Here is an 18,933-nt window from a genome sequence, read left to right as displayed (position 1 = left end):
CAACGTCTCTCCTGTTGTTGTGGTTGTTGCCTCAAAATATGGCTAGTACCCACGGGGGGATGGGCCACACTAGGTTGATTGAAAACTGCACCAAATAAAATACCAAAAGGGCTAAAGGTATACATTCAAAACTAGACATTAGGCAACTAAATGCTAATATAAATTGATTTAAGGTCTGTATAAGTTTCGGTTAAATGAAAATAAAACGTCCCACAGTCGTTACTCCAGCAGGGAATCTTTCCTGATGCTTCAATGAACCTCTGTTAAGGAGTAATCATCAACCCATGGCTTGTGCCTAATGGACAGGCGCCAAAGGACAGTATCTTTGGTGTAGAAAGCGCTCAATCCAGTTTATTGTTTTGAAATAAGAACAACATTCTACCGAGGCAAGAAAGAAAGAAATGGTTCATAGTTACCGGTTCATTGCAAAAAGAGCAGAGATAAGCTATGGATAAACCAGATCTACGAAGGTGAAAATTTTGACGAGGAACTCTACGAGGAACATTGTTGTGAAAGACATTTGCTTGAGCTTTATCAAAAATATAGAGGTCGAAAATCATCTGCAGAAAGTAGGGATGAGTGGTAACAATTTAAAAATAGAAGATGCTGAAATCTAAGTTTTGTTGTAAAAGCGAAATCAGGAAGAATATTGAAGAGTGGGCCATTTATTGACGAGGATGCGAGCGAGTGAGCTGATTCATTTGAAGAGATTGTACTATTAGCTGGGATGCAGAGAAACCGGACTTCAGATAAGTTATTCGGGGCGAGCGTCGAAAATATATTGAGAAGGTGTGAGGAATTATTAGAAGCTAAATGTGTACAAATTGAAAGCCCATCTGTAACAACTATTGCTTTAGAATTATGTGGACCCAATATTCTCATTGCTTGAATATTTGCCACAAATTCCACAAGAAATTGTGCCATGTTTCACGGTAAGAGAGCGGAAGAGTGCTAAAGAATTTGGGCTGAAATCCCAATACAAACTTACACACATTTTCGTACCTTTATCTTTCGTCATCTGTAAGGATCAAAACAGATAGCTGATGGCTTATCAGCAGTGACAAGAGACAAGCGAAAACATTTGGGCAAGGCGCGTTCATGGCGGTAACGTCTTACAAGGTTGCGCTATCCGTCGTAATACTTGTCACTTAATTGATAAGATGTTCACACGCATAAGTATTCATTATGCTTTTCAGCTCCCGTGTATTATGGTCATTACCTAACTTGTTAATGTTCAAGTCTACCATTATAAGAAACTTTGAACGAGTGTTATTTAGGTAATTTACTAGTTCGTCCACAAATTTGAAAAATGAAGTCTTATTGCCACAAGCAAGCCTGTATATGACAGATACGCATAACGATTTCAAACCTACAGCAAGACATTCTACATGCTCAGTAGTAACGGTAAGATTCGAAATGACCTCCTTCTGGCGGTGGTTTCGAAGAGCTAATTTAGTTTACGCGCCCGTTGCGTCATTACAGCTACCGCGAGTGCCATTATGGTTGTGGGGAAGAAAAAAGTGTGTGTGAGATTCTTCACTACAGCGCAGGACAAAGCCGCAGTCAAGGAACGCTTTCTTTACCGCGGCAAGATTTCCGAGGTAGTGGGATATCTGGTCAGAATTCCAGTCGAAATCATGCGCCCTAGGAAGCTCAGCTCTGGCAAAACGAAGTGCTATTGGAGCCGTGGCCTAGGCCCAAAGATAGCGCCCTTATTTCTGAGCGTATGGCACGCCACCTGGCAACAACATAATAAAACAACGCAATATGAAAGTAAACCACCAGTGGCTGTCCGCGTCTCAAGCTCACAGTTGTTACAAGAAATAAACGTGCGAATATGTAATCCAAACCAATTTGCCAGAAATTCCACAAGGAATATTGCGGTATAATCAGCGATATGGAGAGCGAAAGACTAGTTATGCTGATTTGAAAAGATGCCAACTCCAGCCTTCTCAAAATTTTTTGTTGCATCCGTGGGACGGAAATTTACTAAGATTACCTGGAAGGAGACATGCGCGCTGGAAGAAGTTTCGAGCGTTTTGGAAAAATGTCATCAAGAATAAATTTCACCGTTAACAAATTACTTCTTGGACAAAAGAGGCACGGTAGCCGGACGTGAAGTTTTCATAACAGCTTTAAAACAAAAACAACTTGCAGTTGTCGATAACGTCGTCAATGTGTTCTGAAAAATGAATCGGGAGAACTGACGAAGATGGGTTGCAAACGTGAGAGGGGTGCAATTTATAGCTTCCGAAAATTCAGAACAATATGTTGCCTAAATCTGGGCTCAAGCTGAAGAATTCCAGCCTCCAGCTTATGAGGTTCTCCTTGTTCTGTTTCCACATCATCAAGCTATATTGTTAACTTGGTGTTTACCGGTTCCTTAATAAGTGCAAATATATATTTCTTTGAAGGGACATGTAATTGCAATTTCTTGCCGTGTAACTGTGAAAACAGAAGATTTAAGTAATTATTTACTGAATTCAGCAACGTTTGCATTGACCTGTCTGCGAAACACACATTTGTGTCATCAGCATACATGAAATTTAATCATTTCGTGTCTAAGAAAGATAACTGTTGTATAGGTTAAACAACAAAGCTACCAGCCCTGGTTGCTCAGTGGCTATGGTGTTGGGCTGCTGAACACGAGGTCGCGGGATCGAATCCCGGCCACGGCGGCCGCATTTCAATGGCGGTGAAATGCGAAAATACCTGTGTACTTAGATTTATGTGCACGTTAAAGAACTCCAGGCAGTCGAAATTTTGGGGGTTTCCACTACGGCGTTCCTCATAAAGTTTGTTAGCACGTAAAACCCTATACTTAATTTTTTTAATAACAGGGGTCCAGGTATAGAGCCTTGTGGGACACCTCGTAATATTTTATTTATTTCTGAAATTTGCAATTGTTAAAGGGCACGTGCTGACACCTGTCTTGTAAATAACTGCGAATTAATCATCAGCTCTCCCTCCTATGATAGAGTGTATCTCTTATCCATAATCATAAATCTTCGCCAACAATACGGCATGGTTTACAGAATCAAAAGCTTTTCTGAGGTCTAACAAAAGACCAATGGCGTATAATCTCTCTTCAGTGCTATTTATTATTCTATGCGTAACAGAGAGCAATGCATCTTCAAAGAATAATTTTTTTCTAAACGAATACAACGAGTGAGACATAATAGATTACTTTTGGACAAAATTCTCAAGGCGAACGTTTATGATTGTCTCAAAAAGTTTTGACATCACCGGTAATATGGATATAGGTCGGAAAGTGTTAAAAGTGTAGTCTGTACTACCTGTGTATACTGGACACACTGTAGCTAGCTTGAGTGCTTGCGGGAACGAGCTGCGTTCGAGCATACGATTAGCAATTGTTAGTTATTTGTTTCGCAATACTCTCAATCCATCTTGGAATTTTTGCAGGAGTGGGATAAAACAGGTGGTAAACTCTACATTAGTTTCATTGGATTCAATTCTGAAGCTCTACCAGCCGCATGATAATACAAAAAGTACGTGTTATAGACAAAAGAGGCAAAATAAAGCAACAATAAAGACACTTACAGCTAATGAACACAACGGAAAAAGAGCACTACAGTAGAAGAACACAATTTACAACGACAACGTAAAAGAAATGAAAGAACAGAGCTTTCAAACTGCTTGATGAATTTTCCTATGGTTGGCTGAGATGTAATCGATGGATGCAGTTGACTCCAGTCACGAGCTACTTGAGGAAAAAAAGGAATATCGGGAAGTGTTATTGGGACAAAAAAAATTTCTTCAAATGTTAACGCATGTCTTTATCTAGTTTCTCGTGGAAGGTCAATATGAACAAAGTCAGAACAGGACATCCTTAATGAGTTATTAAGTATTAAATGCAAAAACTTAGGCTATGTATTTTAGCATGGCTGGAAAGCGTGTGGATGCCTGCGAAGCGAAAAAGTTCTGTGTCGGACTGAGTGGGCTTATAACAGTTTTAGATAAAATGTACAGGCTTTTTTGCGCAAATTCAAGAGTATGGCATTATTTCTTCTCTAAGGGAACCAGGCTATTTTCACATATTCCAGAACGGGTCGGATGAACGTGAGGTAGGCTAAATGTTTTGTATCCTTTGCAGAGTGACGCAGGCCTCTCTTAAAAAAAAATATTTGGATATTGCTTTGCTGGTTATGCTCTGGACATGTGCAGTCCAATTTAGGCCAAAAGTATTTGAAACATCTAAGTACCGGTATTCAGTCACACTTCGGGTATTCATGCTATTCAAAGAGTACACATAGTCAAGTTTTCATTTTTTCTTATTATCGACACAAAAAACTCTTTCGCCTAAATTAATCGTCCTTTGCCGTCCGCTGCAGCACTCTGCTATCTATCGTAAAGCATTGTTCAGTCTTTCGTGATCCCTAGCGTCCTGTTTTTCTGAGTACAGCACGCAATCATTCGCGAATAATCGAATTTTTACATCGGGTTCATTTGGAATGCCATATATGTACAAGAGAAACAAAAGCGTAGCTAAAGCTGTCCCTTGACGGACTCCAGAAACAATGCGCACTAATTGCGAGGTGCGCTCATAATGCTGCGTAAACTGATAGCGGTCACTGAGGTAATTATATATCCAGCGTATCAGTGGTCCTTCACGAAAACGTACGGCAAGCTTAAAGTGGAGTTTAACATGGGATACTTGATCAAAGGCATTTGACAGACTTAAGAAAATGGCGTCAATTTGTGACTGGATATTGAGGCATTGTGCAAAATTGTGGATTATTTCGATCAGTTGTGTAGCCGTCGACAAGCCAATGCGAAATCCTTGTTGTTTTCTATGGAGTCTGTTATTGGCTTCAACAAATTTTGTCATGAACTTTAGAATAATGTGCTCCTATAATTTACAACACGTGCATGTGAGGGATATGGGCCTATATTTAGCCGCAGATGAAGCACTACCCGATTAATGCACTGGAATAACTTTCGCCACCTTTCATTCAGCTGGAAAGCGACAATCGTCTAGTGATCTTTTTATATATTAAGCAGAGGTATATGCTAATAAGCCCGTCATATTGTTTCAGAAACATACTTCTACATCCATCTGGTCCATCACGTCTTTTTCTCAATTTTTAACAACAGTGTGATTACTCTCGCTTCGGATATTGTTGGAGAATCTATCAGTGTATTTTTACATACTCTTCCTAGGGTAAGCCAAGTAGAGCCGTTATCATGCGTAAAAACTGACTGAAAGTGAGTGTTGAAGGAGTCAGCACCTATTTCTATAGTGGATATTGCCGTACTGTCTGACCGTTGGGGGCTTATATATCGCCAAAACTTGTGGGGTAAAATTTTAATGAACGCTTTCAGTGTTTTACTGCAGTAATGTTAGTTTATTTTCCTTTATTTTACTCTTTAATGACTTGAGAGTTTAAACGAGCGCGATAGTCAGGAATCATACTTGTCTTGTTCGTTTTTCTTAAGCGTTTGATTTTGCGTTTTAGGTGAATAGCATCACGTGTAATCCATGGATTCTGTTTCTTAGTGTGTTTTCTTACGGTGGGAATAAAATGATCAGTGAAAAATCCTGGCATTCGCCTTGAACTGCACCCATATTTCATGGATTCATATTTCATCGATTCAGGATTCATTCATGTACCGTTATAAAAAGTTGGCAGATACGTGAACGAGATATGTCATAATGGCTCCATGATTTGCCTTACTAAATGACGGTATATGTGTTGCATCACGTTTTATATTTGAGGGAACAGCAAAAGCCAGAGTGCACACAAGTTTGTGCTCAGAGAGTATAAGCTGGAGGGCTGTAAATAGTGTCCATGACATGTTGCACGGCATTTGGTTCGATATTATTGTATCCTGCGGCAGCGTTATATTTTAGGTTACGTATATTTGTCACTTCATACTCCGTACTTGGTGACAATTCATGAATTTAACAGTAGCGCTTTTTTGTATGGCTTATAAGCTTGTGCATTCATTGTGAACAACTGGTGTGTACTTTCCTCTACGAAAGAATTGACAGTTTTGTACAGTATCAGCTACCTCGTCTTTTAGGATACCTTGAGTCGAAGAGACAACTTTGGATACGCCATTCTTGGAGTGAGATCAATAAGTGCTTTCCAAAGTTACTAAACTCAGCAAATTTTTACATATTACACGTCTTAATAAAACAACGATATGCGTTATTTTTGACCACAATCTTATTAGAAGTAGGCGCGTGATCTACGGTTTCCTAATCATAATCTTTCAATTTTCTTTCTTTGAAGTTTATTTCTAATCTTTATAAGAAAGGCCAGCTCGTAGCAGTGCAGGAAACTGAGAGAAAAAGAATGTTATATGCTTGATTTTTATCGTTTTACAATAATGTCGGTTCCCGTTCGCTTTCACAATAGGAGAGCGGAAGAGTGCTAAAGAATTTGGGCTGAAATCCCTATACTAACTCTCACGCATTTTCGTACTTTTATCTTTCGTCACCTGTAAGGATCAAAACAGATAGCTGATGACTTATGAGCAGTGACAAGAGACCAGCGAAAACATTTGGGCAAGGCGCGTTCATGGCGGTAACGTCGTACAAGGTCGCGCTATCCGTCGTAATACTTGTGCCTTAATTGATAAGATGTTCACACGCATAAGTATTCATTAGGCTTTTCAGCTCCCGTGTATTATGGTCATTCCCTAACAGGTTAAGGTTCAAGTCTACCATTATAAGAAACTTTGAACGAGTGTTATTTAAGTAATTTACTAGTTCGTCCACAAATTTGAAAAATGATGTCTTATTGCCACAAGCAAGCCTGTATATGACAGGTACGCATAACGATTTCAAACATACAGCAAGACATTCTACATGGTCAGTAGTAACGATAAGATTCGAAATGACCTCCTGCTGGTGGTGGTTTCGGAGAACTAATTTGGTTTTGGCAACCGTCAGTCAGTTGCATCATTACAGCTACCGCGAGTGCCATTATGGTTGTGGGGAAGAAAAAAGTGTGGGTGAGATTCTCCACTACAGCGCAGGACAAAGCCGCAGTCAAGGAACGCTTTCTTGACTGCGGCAAGATTTCCTAGGTAGTGGTATATCTGGTCGGAATTCTAGTCGAAATCATCCGCCCTAGGAAGCTCAGCTTAGGCAAAACAAAATGGTATCGGAGCCGCGGCCTAGGCCCAAAGATAGTGCCCTTATCTCTGAGAGTATGGCATGCCACCTGGCAACAACAGAATAAAACAACGCAATATGAAAGTAAACCACCAGTGACTGTCCGCGTCTCAAGCTCACAGTTGTTACAGGAAATAAACGTGCGACATGTAATACAAATCAATATGCTTTCTCGAACTAGCAACATCCTTCAATGCGTATATTGTCCCAAACGATGACAAAAATGATGAGCCTACCTTCCGGCAGATCGCCGCTCGTCGATTGGCCTCATTGCGCCGCCACGTTCAGCTCTCTTTCTCCGAATTGCGTAGCAGCCATATAGAACCGCTTTTATTGTGAACCACTACAGAATGCGACCCCAGGTTACCACGTCCAGACAAACATACGAGACGCTTCTATCGTGTTCCGAAAGCAATGCTAAGCGCACATAGAGAAAGTTACAACGACTGCGACACAATGTTGCCAAAGATGGCATTTGTCGCGAAAGTGACCGTTCTTTGTATCATTGCCGTCACTCTAGCCACACCTAATTTATTTGCATAAGTTGTATTTTCTCATGGTTAAGCAACGTCTTCCTACAAGTTCGTCTATTTGAGCTGATCGCGCTTCGCAGATGCCCTTCGTCTTCATGGAAAATGTCAGCAACCAAATGAACTGGCGTCCCTGAGTTGTCCTCCGCCTCCCTGCAGTAGTTCTTTACTTCTGCGTCACCGTAGCTACTAAAAACAATAAGGCTGCGCAAACCGATTGCTTCGCTTGCATCAGAATCCGGCATTTACTCCGAAGCAGTGTGGCCACTGTCATATATCCGGTATATGCGCTAGCACCGATACATTGTTTGTTTCTGGCACACTAAAGAAATTATTCATTTATTATACGAGTGATCGATTGATTATTTCATTGAATCAGCGTAATTCAGTGGACAGCACGTATAAAATTACATTTTAACAGTCCACCTGTGTTTCATCACCTTTCAGATAGCAACGTTCAAATGGAACACCCTTCTAATAATATCACCATTTACGACAATTGCTGGTAGCTTTCCTACTTCGTTTTTATGGTGTTTCGTTCCTGACCAAAATTATTCTATAAGGCAGAAAAGTAGTAGTGACTAAGTTCTTTAAATACGCAGGTTAATAAAAGTATGTACCCTCCCGACTTTCCTAAATAAATGTTATTGAAATTCGGGCGCCATTCTGAAATATCATTTTTACAAGATGCGGCCTATTCAGTTATGCTGCTGCAATTACGCGAGGTTGGGCAGATGATAACCAAACAGGTAACGCCCTAAATTTCTGAGCATGAGCATACAGAAGTGGATGTTAAGATAAGTGCAAAAGGCACGGAAACATTATAGAGTGTTATAAGAATAACCAGAAATGTGTTTATTGTGGTTCTTTCCCTAACCAATGAAATACATTTGGCATTCTTCGGTACGGGGAACATTTATATTTTTACAGGTTTGAACTCGTCACCTGCAACAAGAAAAAAAAAAATACATCCAAGGTAAAGAATGACAAAGCGCTTAAGTAAATAATCATTCAAGAAGTACGTAGAGCCGTCTGTCTCCAAAGCAGAAACATTGTATAAATGTACAAACATAAACAAAACACAAATATACATGCTAGTATCTCCTATAGAATCTGTGTTTCGAGGCTCGTTTCCCCATTCAGTTATGCATTCTAAGTAACCTCGATTTTTTTGTCGCGCCAATTCTAATGGTCATATCGGTCTCGAAGATTTTGAACGTGTTGTCTTATATTTAGGTACACATTGAGTTTGTTGTTCTGCTTTTGCATTTCTTTTTCGCTTGTGCTCTTATGTTATTCTAAAATTATTATCTGTCTAAATGCGTGTACTGTAGCTATCATTGACTTATTGTAACACCCTTTATGTAATGACCATATGTGGGCCTTCATAGAATCTCAATAAAAAATTAAACTTTATGTCCCCGAACAGTAAAGTGAGACACTAGGCAACGGCCACTGTGGTGTATCAGAGAGTAGAGTTGAATGCCCGGTCGAGGCAGCTTCATCGCATCATTGAAGGCAAGGACACAAACAACGGGGCCAGCGAGTGGCAAACTCCCTTAACAGCGGTGTCTTGCACCGTAGTTAATTGGCAGTGGGCGGCCCGCATTTAACAAATATTGACCACCAACAGTTCCAGCTCTTGCCAGTCCGTATTGTATAATTTAGTAGAGCTGGTACTATCGAAATTTTTTATGGTTCCTCTAAACATGTAAATTCATTATGACTTTAACTGACAGAGTGAATTCTACTTTTGCCATTTTATTCCTCCAAGTGGAACTCCCTCGAACATAAGAGCAACAAGACAAATGAGCGATGATTATTACCTTAAAAAAGGAAGATCAAGAAATGGCAAAATAAGTAACAACAGAAAGGCGTGGTATGCATTTGCAGTTGTGCCCCAAGGGTGAAGCACTGATAGCGATAGCAAAGCTAGGATTGCGCTTGAACTCGGCGGTGGCGCTCCAACTACACGCGGGTGCAACATATTCACGTGACGTAGCAATCAAGGTAAGGGCTATTAGCCAAAAAGTCGCTGCGTCCTGGCCTCAACAAGGTGTCTCAGGATGCTGGCACGGTCAGTAGCGGCACGAGTCGCCTTCCACGTGTCACACCTCCACGATACACGGGATGCATCATCGTTGAGTAAGTTGGCGAGTGTTAGAGCCTAGTGAAATATTAGTAAACGTTAGTTTAACGTTTACTGTTACTGTACCGCTCATACCAGTGCATGCAAGCAGCAGATGAGCAGTGACGTTAGAGAGCTTATAATACGCATGCTCATAACGACGATGACTACAGCGGAACCTAGAACGCAATCCTGGCTTCGCCAGCGAGCCGGCTAAGCGGAGTGATGACGGCACGCTCATTTTGTTCTGTTATTTTATCCATCCAGACGCATTCCGCTTCTTTGGACACCCACTGACCCTCCGCGCTCGAACGGCGCATGCGCCTCCTTAGAGCGAACGCACGATGAGGGCTCGAACGCGCATCAAGAGTGCCGGTAATAGACAACAAAGTAACGCAAGCGAAAAAAATTGGTAAGCTACCCTCTTGTCCTGGCTTTGGAACTTTTCAAAGAGGTTGCCTCACCATGCAATTCGGCTTCAGGACATATTGCACTCCTGACGTAAAAGTACTGAAGAAACCCGGAAGGTGGAGAGAACAACTTCTCTCCACCTTCCGGGTCTCCGCAGAACTAGTACGTCAAAAGTCTTGCATTTGCTTAGAGTTGTTGACAAATTCAATTTCGCCCTGCAATCTGCAAGCCGCCTGGTTCACTCAGATCGTAGCGTGGCGGCCCCGAAAAGCCGGTGGCCCCGGTTTCGAGTCCCGGAGCAGGACGAATTTTCCTTCAACTCCGAGCGTTTTCTTTCGAGGAACCCGCATCGGTTTCTCTTGTAGCAATTGCTGCGAACGGGTGGATGTCTCATTTTTCCTTTATTAATTAATGCAGTCCTGTCCCATTTGACACAGGGCACGAAGAACTCCCAAACGCTAATCACTGGGTGCGCCCAATTCAGGGAAAATAAGACAGGCATCGCGTCTTTCGTGGTTTCCTGCCGTTCTCGCGAACGCTAAATCACCTTCGTCTTCATCAGCACTGCAGCGAAGATTTTTCATAATATTGGCAAGAAACCTTGACGGCGGCCGCTGCGTGTACTGTGATTGCGAACCATTCTGTCATTAACTTTGCATCTTGTCAAGTTCGGTGGGTTCTCCTGCTGTGGACATCTGTTGTTTCCAAATGAAAGAATTCGTAGCACTCAAACTACACTGGTAGTTGCAGCTAATGCATCCTTTGAAAGGTTGTGTAAAGCTAGTCACTATATCAGTGACCGTATAAAGAGAAGTGCATTGTCTCTAACTATGGAAACCTGTTGTTTCGAAATGAAAGAACTGTAAAGGGACACTTAAACATTCCTAGCTGGTCGCAGCTAATAATCATTCTAAAGTTTGAGCATAGCTAGAGGTTAAATCAGCAACTTTACAAATAACTGTATTGTTTGCAAGTGTGGAAAAGTGTACTACACAAATGAAAGGACTAGTAACGAGAACTCAAACGTTCACTGGTGGTCGCAGCTAATTAATCCTCTGCAAGGCTCAGCGAAACTTGATGTTAAATCAGCAACGGTAAAAAAATTGGCTGCGATTCATCGTGGCTTGAACCTAGCTATACGACCGAAAGCTCTGTTAAGCTTTAGAAGACGCGGTTCTTCAGTGCTTCTTCCCGTCGAGCTATATCGGCAGGGTGCTCGGACACAGCGTGGCCATAGAGAAAGAAATTCAACAAGAGGGGACACTCGGCGAAAACTGGCAACAGGAAACAGGTCACCCCTACTGTTAGCCCCATTCGTTAGCTGACGCGCTCATCGGAAAAAAAAGAATGCGAAATGAACTTACGGACGTTCTCTTCTTTCTTTTATTCTTTCCCGCTAAATCTAAAGATTGGAGGACGCTTAAGCTTCGCCTGCAAGAGTGGAACGCGACAGCGTTCCCGTCGACCCGCCAAGGGGTGTAAGACGCGCTACGGCGCAGCGACTACGCGCCCCGCATCGGACGCGGTGAGCGTCGAGCAACGCAGTTCGGCGCGACAACGAAATGTGCTCCTGAGCAAGCGACGCACGCCTGAGCCTTAGAAACAGCTCGTTTCTAAGGCAACACCGCGTTCACTAGAGGCGCTTTTGTACCGCTTTGAAGCATCGAACTCGTGGCTCAGTGAGATTTTGAAGGCCGGTGGCGATACCCCCGAGTGGCTGTCAAGGGTGGAGCCATTGAAGGCTCTAAATGAATTTTGATGTGGCGTTGCCAGCCCCCTACCAGGCTGTTTATGTCAATACTACGTGTTCATTGTATATTTTATGTCTTGTTTTGTGTATTGCTATTGCTGTTCTTTCTTTGTCAAAGTCAGGCAATAAACAAACAAAAAAACTCGTGGCTCAGTGGTAAGCGTCTCCGTCTCACACTCCGGAGACCCTGGTTCGCTTCCCACCCAGCCCATCTTGCAAGTTGTTTTTTATTCATGAAGTGCCTGCTGGGATTTATCGCTCACGGCCAACGCCGCCGACGCAGACGCCGACGCCGACGACACCGGCTTTTCTGCGACACGAGCGCCTTAACGCTGTCGCGTTAAAAAAAGTTTTGCGTATAAATGAGCCTATACTCTGTGACGTATTTTTCTTGCGCTACCGAGCAACAAGCTAACGGCACGCCAGGTACGCGTGATGCATGCGTCATCCGCTAGAGACGCCACCGAAGCGAGCGGCTGTAGATATGAGCGTTGGCCTGTTCAGCGACCCGTCTGCCTATTTTTCTTTTTTTTGCGATAGCAATTATATGGACACTGCAAGTGGATTTCTGCCGTCGCCGTGAGTTTCCGTATGAGTGAATGCATGTGTGGGTGAGCCGGCGAACGTGATTCAATCTCGCGTGCGCGAGCGTGGAACGCAGCCCGGATCCGTGCCCTCTCCGGTGGCGCGCGAGGCAGGAGGGGCGTTCTCCGGTGGCTGCTACGGTGGCCCGATGTCATCCTCGCCCGCCGCTCCGTACACAGTGGACATAACCGCGACTTCTGCTACGGCGTTGGCTAAGAGGCTATCAACAATTAGCTATTGCAATCGGTGCTTTGCTTTCCCGGCGGAACTGTGAATTTGTTTTTATTTAGCATTGTTTGTTGGACTCCCGGCGTATTCTTGCGTTCCTTCTGCATCTAGACACGGCACCACTGCACTATTTGGCTACGGCAAGGCGAGAAATTTTGTTTGAAAGTCTGCGGCGCATTTTAAGCAATTTATGATTTTACGTAATAGAACCGAGACTTGTAGGCAAGTTAGTGATAAACAGTTCGGCCTTCCAGGCGTAGTTAATTTGAGCTCATGATTCGTAGTGGCAGATGTCTGCGACGCTTTCTATGAGGTCACCATTATTGTAACTTATTTGGGTAGATTTTAGGCACGCTCGCCGCACTAAGCTTTACGATGCAGTTAGCGAAAATCAGGTCGGCCGTGTGACGCAGTTTCGCGTGTACTGAATCTTACTGGGACAAAGGGACCAGTCTTGGCCCTTTCTCGGGCCCTCAACATTATCGTAACTACTTTAGGTACCTTTAAGGGTACTATTTAAGCACAGTGGCTACGGCCGGCGATGTGAAGCAGTTAGCGAAAAGCAGCTCGGGCGTGTGACGCAGTTAGTTTCGCGCGTGATGAATCTTGCTTGGACAAGTCTTGGCGCCTTCTCTGACCCTGAACAGTATTGCAACTAATTTCGTTATCTTTAGGGGCACTTTTCAAGCACAGTGGCCGCGCCCGGTGTTGTGGCGCACTTAGTCAAAAGCGGCAGCTTGGCCTTGTGACGCAGTTAGTTTCGCGCGTATTGAATCTTGCTGGCACAAGTTTGTGACGCTTTCTGTGTCCCCACAACGTGCACCTTCTTTCGGTACTCACGCTTGTCAAAGACGCGACGAGCGATTGCCAAGAGTGGTAACACTGAATTCTGTTGCTTTCGGCGGCAGAACGTGGAAGATATAACGCTGAGGAGCCCAAAGAACTCAAAATTTCTGTCTTCTGAAAACTGAAAAAAAAAAAACGCTTTGCACCCCCGCATTTTTCTTGCGTGCGAGTAGAATGCATTCTGTCAACGTCTAGCGTGATCTGGCTGAGAGCAGTGTTGCGGCCACCTCATTGTATGTAGCATATTACCGCGCGGGCTGAGACCAAATTGTTTCGCAAACGCGCAGTCGCCCGTGTATTTGTGCTCCGAAAGTGCAGAAAACGATGTCTGGGAATGGAGGAATGCTTGGAAATAATTTTTTCTTTATATTTTATTGTTAGTGTTTGGGATGAGTGGGGCATTTCCTGCTCCAGGTATGTAAAATCGAATTGCTTTTGTTTGTAATGCTGCCCATTCACCGCTTCCCGTTCACCGCTTGCTCACTCGAGCTCAAGCGGTTACACTCAGAATGCTACAGAGAGACACATACCCCATGCAAAACAGACTACACCACTACGTGCTTCCTGCTTGGGCCAAGCAATGGCCTGCAGTATTCTGAAATAAAAATGCCTGAGCTCTACGACAAGTCTTATTGCACCAATTGCAATACATCCCTTAACGTCTATCATTTACTCTGGCCGTGCTCGCAAGCTCACATAAACTCCGAATCGGACAAGCGCAAGTTTGAAGAAACAATCCGGAGCGAAGAACTCACTTCCCAACTCTGGGCCTTCCAGCAGGTCCACGACGCCGCCAGGAAACTGAACCTCCCGGTTCCGTCATGGGAGACGCCCACTCCATGAGAGCCCAAAGCCCTCGTGGAGTGCAGGACCTTTAATAAAAATGATTTCCTTCCTTCCTTCACCACTTTCGCACGTTTCGGTTCTACACACAGTGTTCCTATAAGGTATAAGTACGAAAATGACAGATGCTTGTAATTTACTTTCTTCGGCTGACGTCGTCATGTGAAGCTTCATACGGGAACTACTGCTAATTACCTGGTGCCACAACGTTGTATGAATGCACAGAAAGCCCGTAACGAGCATTTATATAGAGCGAAATAGACATTTCCTCATTTACAAGGTGTCTTGCGTCTAACTTATAAAATTGCGCATGTCACAGATTCGATTCAGGGTCGTAAAAATAGTTCGCAACCACTTTCAATACATAGTGAAACCATTCCACTCCAACACCACGCGCGATTGAGCAGCACAAGCAAAAAAAAAAAAGAGACCGCATCAATTAGCGCAGTGGGCGCAACGCGTGCCAGATAGCCTTCAAAACGCGCGCGCCCGAAACCGGGAGGCATTTTTCACCCGCTTTGATGCACTACAGTCAATTCGGCTGCTAGGCTCTGTGGAAGTGTCCGCTCTTGTTTAATGTCTTTCTCTATGGCCTGGCGCCTGCGGCGAAGGGGTTACGCAATCGCACAGGCGCTTGCTTCGCCCATGTCGAGACTGAGCGACCAAGCACCGCCGAAACAGCCGTTCAAGCGCGTTTATAGCCCGAAGTTATAGACGAGCAGGCGAGCGTCGTTCGACGCTGCACGTGTCGAACCGTCGGCCGAACTATAGACCCTGTCGTTCTCGCCAACCTGCCGTAACGTGTGCGCACGCTCGCTTTGCGTCGCCCTCTATTTAGCCCTTTAAACACTCGCCTAGTCATATGCTACACAGCGGCGAGGCTTGAGCGAGCACAGCGGCGACGCCTCTCCAGAGAGGATCACGCGACGTAACGTCACACCTTCATACTTGCGCGCCGGCGGTTGAAGGTCACACGCGCGCCGAGATTGACCTTAGGAGTTGGACTAGAGCTTTCGCACTAAAAGGAATGTATTGTTTCCATCTGTGTACACCTGTTGTTGCAAAGTAAAAGGACTGGTAAAGAGCACTCAAACATTCAGGGGTGTTCGCAACTAATCAGTCTTCGAAAACTTCAGCGAAGCTAGACGTTAAATCAGTAACCGAAATAAGAACTAAAGCCGCGGAACTGGGTTCTAACGATTTCTCTGAAACTTTAAGTGTCCACCACCATAGACAATACGATTAAAGACAAATAATAAATCACTCGTATTGGCAGTGATTGATGCGCTGATATTCGCTGCCAGATCAATTGGCACTTGCAAGATTTGATCGAGCCTTTGAAGCAATTTGGCTCGTACAGTGGGAGTTATTGCTCCTGGGTCCTAAGCATAGTGAGTTGCAACAAAGTGTCAAGATGGGCGCAGCAACAAGGTGTGCTCTTGTGTATAGGTACCAATATCTCAAATACTCGGGACAATGTGCGCCAGAAGGCGATGTTTCAACTGGAAGATGACAATGCTGAACGCGCAGCGCAACCTTGTGCTAATCTGGTCAATGCGAGCCGCAACTCGTGCGAGCTTCTGCTCATGCGCCTTCGGTTTGCGTAGTGGAATAGTTCAACGTTGCGCAGAATCACCCAACGAAATCAAAGCGCCATACGGCTTCGCTAGCGCCAGCTGCATGAGCGCCACCAACACGTTGATAACGTTACGACATTTTTTGAAGTCATCGAGAGGCACGAAGCGCCGTAACAAGTTCTTCCCGGACGTGTTTACCGCAAACAACGCCAATTTTAGTAACACAATATTTTCAGTTGTGCGTTCGAGAGAACAGTGAACTAACGTAGTTGCAAGTAATTCAAAATCAAACTATTCACCTAATTACATTTGCACCTCTTAGCATTATCGCGAAACAGTTTTCACATGCACCAAATATTTTGAATGCGACTGATTTTGTAAAATGTGACCTGGCCACTTTATTTTTAGGTCATTAAACAATGATATTCCAGTAACCATGATACCAAAGACATTCCTTAATAATATGAACAATACTACATTTACAGGTAACATGAACTTCATTTTACCCTGCGTTCGTACCAACTACGGCGAGCAATCATTATACTTTTCAGGTTTATCTCTTAGGAACACATTACAGTTTCCTTGAATAGTGCTGAAAGCTCACAGGTTTCATGCACAACTCAAGAACTTTCTTTTAGGTTCCTTCAACTTTCCTTTTTCGGTGTACTACGGTTTTTATATATAACTTTAACTGTCTGTATTTCTTCTCCGCATTTATTTTCCATTTTCGTTTTCACTTTTTTTAATAAGCTTTCTTTGTAGTTTCCCCTATTATTGACTAATCCAAAGCCTTGTTATTGTTTAATGCATTCGCCTGCTGTCTTTCTGTTCATTTATGTCTTGTCTCCTGAAAGCTTTTATGATAAACTTTGCACGTTGTCATTGTTTGTATAATTTATTATTCTTATCATGCACAGGAGATCCCAGTTCAGTTTCTGAGTACGGGATCTCCTTCCGTATATACTTGTGAAATTATCTCAGTTTTCGTCGAGAATAAACTGATTCTGCTTCCGTCCATAGATGCAATTAAACAGCGTAGTTAAACTGACGGAACATAACATCAATTTATGTCTCCTTTTAAGTGCGGGAACGACTAACTGCAAATGATGTGTCCTGTCCATTTATGACTTTACACTTAGAATGAAAAGCAGCAGAGTCGTGTAAAATTAACGCCACAAGGCTACTTACCATCAAGATGTTGTAAACCGTGAAATTTTTCACACAAAACCGAGCAGGTGCCAGGAAGTTGTGCTCGTACACGTGAACCTTCTCCCCCGAGTCGATTGTCAGCTTCCTCGCGTAGTAGCGAACCAACCATGTGATAACTTTGTTGGTCGGCATCTTGGCGACGTACCTTGATTGCGGCTCTTGGTCGGGATACCCCTTCTGGCTTACTATAAGATGGACGCTGCGTAACAGGAACGCGCGCAAGGTGTCATCTCAGCGGCGCAACTTACCCAATGTCGCTGGCGCGGCGGCTGATGCAGACGGAAGCTGTTGCTAAAAAGATTATATTTTAAAATATTTTCGGCGTCTAATACATCTCACGAGATTCCCTGATGTGCAAAACCACTGGTGGTTCCTATACTTTGGTCTCGTCCTAAAGAGCAGAAAAAAACAAGACTTTTTTTTTTCTTTGTTTGGAATCTGAGCTAATATGTTCTCGCCAACTGGAGCAGCATCAGCACTTTCAAAATTTACACTCTGGCCGTCAACCTTTGAAGTTATCTGACGCAATCTCCGCGCGCTAAGTCGTAACGTGCACTGTCCAACACAAATATGAATAACAGGGTTGGCCTGTGCACCTGTCAAGCGCATATTTCAGCAGCCGTGAAATCGCGAATCATGCACGATCTCGTGAACTGAAATTTAAAGTAGGCCTCACGCAATCTGCACACAATCGATGTGAATTGGTTTCTGAATATAAAGGCTCCTGCTATCGTACTGAACAAAAAATAAATGGGATTCGTAAGTGTATATACCATTTGGAAATGATTTTTCGTAACAGAGCGACGCAGTCATTCGCATTTGTTGCGTTGCAGTGAAAGTGGTACGTGTTCGCTGTTGTGGATCGAAAATATCCAGTTATCCCACTAGTAAAAGTAGGTGTATATATTACTCGTTCGTTCGTGGCCGAATGAATCGCGGTGGATTCAGACATGAAATTTAGTCTGAAATGGAATCCAGGGATAAGTCAAAATTATTCTTTCAGGAAACGTTTTATGCTCAAAAATATGCACACTTTTCGCAGCGATCCCGTGGGCACCGCCATGCTTGATCACGTGGTGACGGGTGCATTGCTTGTCCCAGCTGCCACCGTTGCTTCTTTGTTTACAATCGATGTGCATGATGCCCGATGGCACGCAGCAAACCTTTGTTTCAACAGATTTGTCGACGGTGACTGAGTGGACAACACGAAGCGTAGGCCCCAGATTTGGCGGACAGGTAAGCGCTTTCTTAGCTGATCAACTTCTGTGCACACAGCGTGACCAGCGCATACAATGCTTATACTAAATGCGGGGCTACAGGTATATTCCAAGGTGGCCACGCTTTCTTCTGTTAAATTAAATGAAGATCCATGTGTTATGATCTTCGTTTTTTACTTGGCAAACATCCTGAAGCAGCGGCTTTTAAAGTTTCTGACGCAGTAAAGTTTCTCGGTGCGGTGACTATCTAATTGTTTATCTTCTGTATATTTGCCCGTGGTGTGCCTAGTAGCGACAAACGTGTTCTTGTTGCGTACAAGGCTTCGAAAGTAGATGTTCTGTACTTTGTAATAGCTTGTAGCGTAGAGTCGCTAGTCCCTCGCTTACTGCTTGGACTGCCATGAAACGTTCAGCTTCGCAAATTCATGTCTTAGTGTACGCGTCTTCACCCATGCTTCCGCGCAT

General features: G+C 43.6%; 1 long non-coding RNA gene across 2 annotated transcripts in view; it reads right to left on the bottom strand.

The window, feature by feature from the left end:
- Positions 1–8,505: 8,505 nt before the first annotated feature.
- The window catches only part of LOC140217407 (uncharacterized), a 44,497-nt gene continuing 34,069 nt past the window's right edge, over positions 8,506–18,933 (bottom strand). Inside the window, exons 3-5 of one of the 2 annotated variants that reach the window (XR_011893972.1) lie at positions 17,231–17,450; positions 14,378–14,494; positions 8,506–8,619 (exon numbers count right to left, since the gene is read on the bottom strand). This is a non-coding gene — a long non-coding RNA (uncharacterized lncRNA). The remainder of the gene's footprint in view (positions 8,620–14,377; positions 14,495–17,230; positions 17,451–18,933) is intronic. The other variant, XR_011893971.1, reaches the window with a different exon arrangement.

Source organism: Dermacentor andersoni, chromosome 4 (genome assembly GCF_023375885.2).
Source record: "Dermacentor andersoni chromosome 4, qqDerAnde1_hic_scaffold, whole genome shotgun sequence".
Taxonomy (NCBI): Eukaryota; Metazoa; Arthropoda; class Arachnida; order Ixodida; family Ixodidae; genus Dermacentor; species Dermacentor andersoni.
The sequence above is the reverse complement of the archived record's forward strand: the minus strand, read 5'-3'. Positions and strand labels throughout refer to the sequence as shown.